The 6,673-nt window shown below is 36.1% G+C and overlaps 1 non-coding gene across 1 annotated transcript; it reads left to right on the top strand.

Annotated features, from left to right (window-relative positions):
- Positions 1–689: 689 nt before the first annotated feature.
- Positions 690–798, top strand: LOC115070024. The gene has a single exon (XR_003849236.1). It is a non-coding gene; the product is annotated as a U6 spliceosomal RNA (small nuclear RNA).
- Positions 799–6,673: the final 5,875 nt, after the last annotated feature.

The raw sequence follows: 6,673 nt of genomic DNA, 5'->3' as shown, positions 1-6,673 counted from the left end.
AGGAACAGATCCTCAAACGACCTTAAGAGTAAAAATAAATTGGCTTATCTGGGACAATTGTATGGCCTTAAACACCCAAAAGGAAATTATTACCAAAGATTAAAGGGGCCAATATAATTTCTTAAGAGTCCATATGTATAGCTAAAGGCTACATAACAAGCAACAATGCCAGACAGGCGATACCTCCTTTTGAGTTCTTGGCCAGGGTGGCCAAAGAGATTCCCAGATAGTAACCCAGCATAGAACTGGGAAAATGAACAGCAGACCCCAATCTTATCTAAAGGAATATTGACAACTGATTACTGGTAGATGAGGACAGCTGACCCTCCTTAAACAAAGACCTCTAGATAGGCTGACTAGAGTCACCAGCAGGGCAAATAGTGGGGAATGGCTGGGGGTGCCAATAACACAGGAGACAGTAGCAGGGATATAAGAATTTAAGGACTCTAGTAGGGGGAGGGAGGCTATGGGAGGATGCTATCTGGAAAGTGGTTGTGTAGTCGAATGAGATGGTTTGGGATGTTCTGTGTGATATACATATGCACAAAAAATCAACAAATTTTTTAAAAATTTATTATATTTAGTAGAGATGATAAACATTACCATTGAAATCTACCCAATGACTTTATAGACATACACAGGTGCCAAGTTTCTTACAAAAGAACACCATCATAAAAGAGCACCATTATGTGCTTGCTTTGGAAGCACGTATACTAAAAAATTGGAACGATACAGAGTAGATTAGCATGGTCCCTGTGCAAGGATGACACGCAAATTCGTGAAAGGTTCCATATTTTTCTGTGAACCTAGAAACTTGTACCCACTTGTGAAAGAGATGTACTGTTTCTCTGGAGTGTGTTACTGAATATGTTAAAGCTATAGTGAAAAGCTTCTAATGATGTAGTTATTAAAAATTAAAAAAATAATGATTAAAAAAATAATTCTTCAAAGCATAAAAATTTGCTCCTTAGTAATTAATAGACATGAAAACATTATCATTGATATCTACCTGATGACTTTGTATCCATGCTCAGTTGCCAAGGAGCTCAGAAAGTAACCGGCTGTGACTAGTAATAATCTGATATATAGAGATTAGAAACGCATGTGTAAACATCTTAATGTCAATTGCATTAAAAATGAAGTTTTCTGCATGAAACTCTGTATTTTAATAATGAAATGGAGATCTTTTTTGAAGGTTAAAACGTCATTTAATTTTATGTCTTATAGGGTTTATGCAATATTGTATAACTGTAATAATTCAACTGTAAACCTAAAAATGTACAACCAATTTTGTAAGAGATGCATCCTAGCTCAGAAAATTGTTATTGACTACGTCAATGCTGATGTAATGAAATGCTTCTTCTAATTATGTGGTTATTAAATAAATAATTTTTTTAAAAGTTAAAAAAGAAGCCGTAATTTAATCTGCCACAGCATCTGGGTAAGTGAGGTAAAGGGAGGCAGTTATGCAGAGAGAGTGGCCAACACTGATAAGCTGAAAAGTGCAGGCAGAGAGAGATATGGCTCAGGCAGTGAGGGCCATAGAGAAACATAACTCCATCCTTGGTTTTGCAGGAGCAGATCCCATCTCCAAGAGCATCCTTAAAGTTTAACAGTCCTGAGCCTGAGGTCAGCAGGTAGATCAACCTCTGGAGCCAATAAAGGTCTTCTGCCAATATAGATCTCAGTGCTCTGGTTGATTCCACTCTCACAGTGCAATTGGGAAACACCCCCAGCTACAACCGTTGTCACCAAGGGGAACAAGCTGGACAGCTCTGAAGAACAGATCCTGCTGAGCCCACAGACAGCAAAACTGAGAGTGGCCAGCAAAGGTGCCTGTTACACTAATGGGATATCAACCCAGTTTAGGTTCAGCACCAACGTATGTCATAGAAAAGACAAAAGCTCAGTTCAACCAACCACCATTGCTGGTCATGGTACTGCCAGTGTCCAGCTGTTCAGAACCCAGAAAGAAGCTGCTCTAACACGTCATCATTTTGTTTTTGTCCTTGTCTCCCTACTCTTTATATTATACTTTTAGCTTTATTTTTACTTTATCATGTTTAAGAATACATGATTCCATTTTTTCATACTCATACAGAAATCTAATTTTGTTTTCACATCTTTTCCCACTAGTTGGCCATCTTTCTTTCACATTATTCCTTTTTTCTCCCCCAGCCCCATTTACTCCACTATAGTAGTATTATGACTTTTTCTTATTGGAGATTATTGTTTGTTGAAAATTAAATTTTTATTCCCTTTCCTACATTTACCTTTCAAACGTACATTACAGGGATTTGTTTTTTACTGTTTATTCATGTCTTTCTCTTGTCTAATCTCTTGCTCACTTCTCTTTGCCTTCCTAACATTCTTCACTGCTACTCTTTTTTTCACTTATTTAATTTTATTTCTCCTCTATTTTCCCCTTCTGCCCCCTTCATCTCATAAACTAAATGAATTATTTTCACATTTACCCTAAATAATTTTAATTTCATAGCACATTCTATATCCATTTTCCCATTTTCTGGCTTGTGGCCATGCTGGCGATGTGTTAGTGGGCTTTCATCAATTTTAAGTGTAATTCTCTAACCTTAAAAATTTTTTATGTTGTTTCTGGTATAGCACTTTGTTTTCTCCTCTCTGAGTGGTACTAGGGTTGAACCCTCAAAAGTAGGCTGCTGAACAAGAATATACCCAAATAAAACTGAAAGGGGTATAGAAACCAACAGATGCACAAACTACATTACAAAAATACCAGAAATATGAAAAAGCAAGGCAACACGACTCCGCTGAAGATCAGAACCCTTAGCTACTGAACCCAAAGGTAGTGAAATAGGTAAAATGCCAGGTGAAGATTTCAAAAGTTTTCTGGTAAAAATGATCAATGGGAAAATGATCGTGTTCAAAGGGAATTCAAAGAAGCAAATCAATTCAATACAGGACCTAGAGAAGACAGCAACATAGAAGAGTAGAAAAATGCACAAGAAAATCAGCAATAGAGATGAAAAGGTTAACAACCTAGAGGAAAGCTCTTGTCTGTACCACAAAGAAGGGGAGTGGTTGGACTCTGGATTTGCTGGATTGTATTTGAAAAGTACACCTTATGAGAAAGACTCCTGCCAAGGAAAGAAGAGTGATGAGGGAGATGGGATGCCCAGGCAGTGAGTCAGACGTTGTGAGGCTGTCCAGGATGAGGTAAGTACTGCCTACACACAAGAGAAGATGTTAAAGCATCAAGTCAACAGATGATGAAAACATGTTAATAGGGTAAGTCTTATTTTAAAACAACCAGAAAGATCTCAAATAAATAACCTAATGATGCAACTTAAGGACTTGGAAAAAGAAGAGCAAGCTAAACCCCCAATCAATAACTGACAAAAAAAAATTAAATGAAATGGAGAATAAAAGAACAATACACAGACTCAGCCAAAGAGCTGGTGCTTTGAAAGGAAAACCAAAATTGATTACTCTTTAACAACAGCAAAAAACTGAAAGAAAGAAACAAGAAAGAAAGAAAGAAAGAAAGAAAGAAAGAAGGAAGAAGGAAAGAAAGGGACCTAAATTAATAGTTAGGGATGAAAATAAGATGCTACAACAGATTACAATAAAATCTAAAGGATCATTGGGGAATTGTTTGAAAACTTATCTATAAAAAACCATGAAACCTAGAAGAAAAGTAAATTCCTAGATACATATGTCTTACCCAAATTAAATCAAGACTATATAAATAATTTAAATAGATTGATAACAAGAAATGAAATTGAGGCAGTAATAGAGTTTCCTCACAAAGAAAAGCATAGGACTGGATGGCTTCATTGTCAAACACTATCAAAAGTTTAAAGAAGAGATAATGCAAACACTCCTTAAACTGTTCCACAAAATAGACAGGGAAGCACCTACCAAGCTCATTCAATGAAGGATACATATAATCTCACTCTGTAGTCCTAGCTGGCCTGGTATTTACAATGTAGACCAGGCTTGCCTCAAACTCACAGAGACCTCCTTGCTATCAAGTACTGGGATTAAAGTTGTGTTCCCCCATGCCTGGCTCATTTTTACAATATTGCTAATGCCATTTCATGAGTGTGGGAGGGTGTTGTATGACACTATTCCTGGGGAGTTGTAAATAAACATCTACTCACCCTAGATAGGGAACAAATGACAGACCAAAGTAAGGATACTACCAAAATCCAACACGGAGAATGAATTTTATTGGAGTTACTTACAGGCATATGGGTGAGAGGTTACTTACAGGAATATAGGTGAAGGGTTACTTAAAGAAGCTGAAATGACTCAAAAGACAGGTGAATAGTTAGACAGATGAATCATCAAAGCCCAGCCCCACATGGGTTACAGCTCACAAAAGCAGGAGACTTGAAGCACACTGCACAAACTATAGGCAACTCAACAAGTTCCAGGCAGTTCAGCTGGCTGGTTTCTGCTTCTTCCAAGCAGCTCAGACAGCCTGAGAGTGTCTCTCAGAGGTCTTGGGCAGGGAAAGGCTTATGAATCTGTTGAATTTCAGGGCCTTCCTGAAGATATTGAGTTATTTACTTCCTGACCTTACCAGCTTTCCTGCAGTATGAAATGTTTCACTTCCTCCAAGATGGAAGGTTTGATCTTGGAAGACATTGCTATACAACAGAGGGCTTTACCGCTTCTCTAAAATAAGTAAATCATTAACTGATGGAAATGAACCAACTAGAAGTGAATGCATTTAGTAGAAAATTGAAAGAAGGAAAGAAATAAATATCAAAGTAGATACAAATAAATTTGGGACTGAAAATAGAGGAGATGAACAAAATGGTAATTTGATGCTTTGAAAAGTTAACTCAAGAAATGTTTAGCTAGATTAAGGGAAATGGCTTAAATACAACCAGGGTAAAAAAGGTATTTTATCTGATAACAGAAACACAATCATAGAGAATTGCTATAAACTTTTATATATTGGCCAATTAAAAATGCTACAAGAAATGGATAGATTCCTGGGCATGTACAAAGATTGGATACAGGAGAAATATATCTAGGCATGGTAGCCCACACCTATAATCTCAGCAGTTGGAATGTAGACACAGAAAGATGAAGAGTTCAAGTTCGTCCTGGGCTATAAGATATGTCTCAAAATATGAAGAGGGGAAGAGGATGAGAAAGAGGAAGAGGAGGAGGAGACAATAGAAGATTGTCTAAATAGATCAATAATGAGTAATCACATTCAGACTGTAATGAAAATTAAAACAAAGCCTAGAACCTGATGCTACCAAATGTTTGGATAAGAAGTACTACTAATTCTTTACAAATTATATATATCAACAAATTCAAATAGCATGAACTCTTTCAAATTAATTATAGGAGACTAGCCTTTCCCTGATATTAAAATGTGACAAGGACAAAACAAAACCCCAAACTACAGGCCAATATTCTTGATATAGATACAAAATATGTTCAACAAAAATTCAACAGCATGGCACTTATGAATGATTGTACACCATAACTGTGACTTATGAATGATTGTACATCATAACTGTGACTTATGCCTGCAATGCAAGGATGGTTCAACATACACAAATCAATATATATATATATATGATTCGTCCTATGAGCAGAATGAAGGGCAAATCTATACAATCATCTCAGTAGAGTCAGCAAAAAAGCATTTAATAAAAATGCAACATCTTTTTATGATAAAAACTCTCAACAAATCAGGAATAAGAAGAATGCACTTGAACATAATAAAAGCGTGTATGGTGACAAACCTGCAGCTAACATAATACTCAGCACTTAGTAAGCAAGAGCTGAAGATGTTTCCTTAAAGATCAAGAATAAGACAAGGATCCCCATTTCATCAGTTTTATTCAATATGGTACTAGAAGTTCCAATCCAGAGCTACTAGGTAATAAAAAGAAACAAAGGTACCAAAATTGAAAAAGAGGTAGTTGTTCTTGTATGCAGACAGCATGATCTTATACAAAACCATAAAAAGTATAACAAAAACTGTTAGAACTGATGAATGAATTTAATAAAATGGTATGACACAAAATCTACTACAAAACATAGTACTATTTTGACAAACCAATAACTAATTAGCTGAAAGAGAAATTAAGAAAATAATTCCACTTACTATAACAAGAAAAACCCTGGCAGTTTAATCAAGGAGATGAAAGAAAGAAGGTGCACATAACCCTGAAATGGAACAACATCCTATATATATGGTTTTTAGAATTACTAATATCACAATGTCTGTACCACTCAAAGCTATCTACAGATTCACCCTATTAAAGTTCCAATGGCATGCTTCACAGATATGTATTTTTCTTGGCTAAAAGTCAAAATGTCTGTTCCAAAGGCCAAAAATGTCAAAAGTATTTGGGAGCTTGTATCTAATCCTTAAAAGATTTTAGGGTTACCTCTTCAGAGGGGGGAATGTTGGAGGGGAGGGAGTGGGCATAGATTTATGGATTTGATCAAAACATCCTATATACATGTATGAAATTCTCAATAAAGTTTTTGTAAAAGTTAAAAAAAATCCAAAATTTTATAGAATCACAGAGGCCCCAAATGGCCAAAGGAATCCTAAGGGAAAAGAAAGCAGAAACCACAAAATATATAAATTCAAAAGCTATCAGAAGCTGGACACGGTGGCTGAAGTAGGAGGACCTCGAGACCAGACTGAGCT

The sequence above is a fragment of the Nannospalax galili genome, unplaced genomic scaffold, assembly GCF_000622305.1.
Source record: "Nannospalax galili isolate Female #2095 unplaced genomic scaffold, S.galili_v1.0 scaffold553, whole genome shotgun sequence".
NCBI classification, from domain to species: domain Eukaryota; kingdom Metazoa; phylum Chordata; class Mammalia; order Rodentia; family Spalacidae; genus Nannospalax; species Nannospalax galili.
This window is presented reverse-complemented; position numbering and strand designations above follow the sequence as displayed.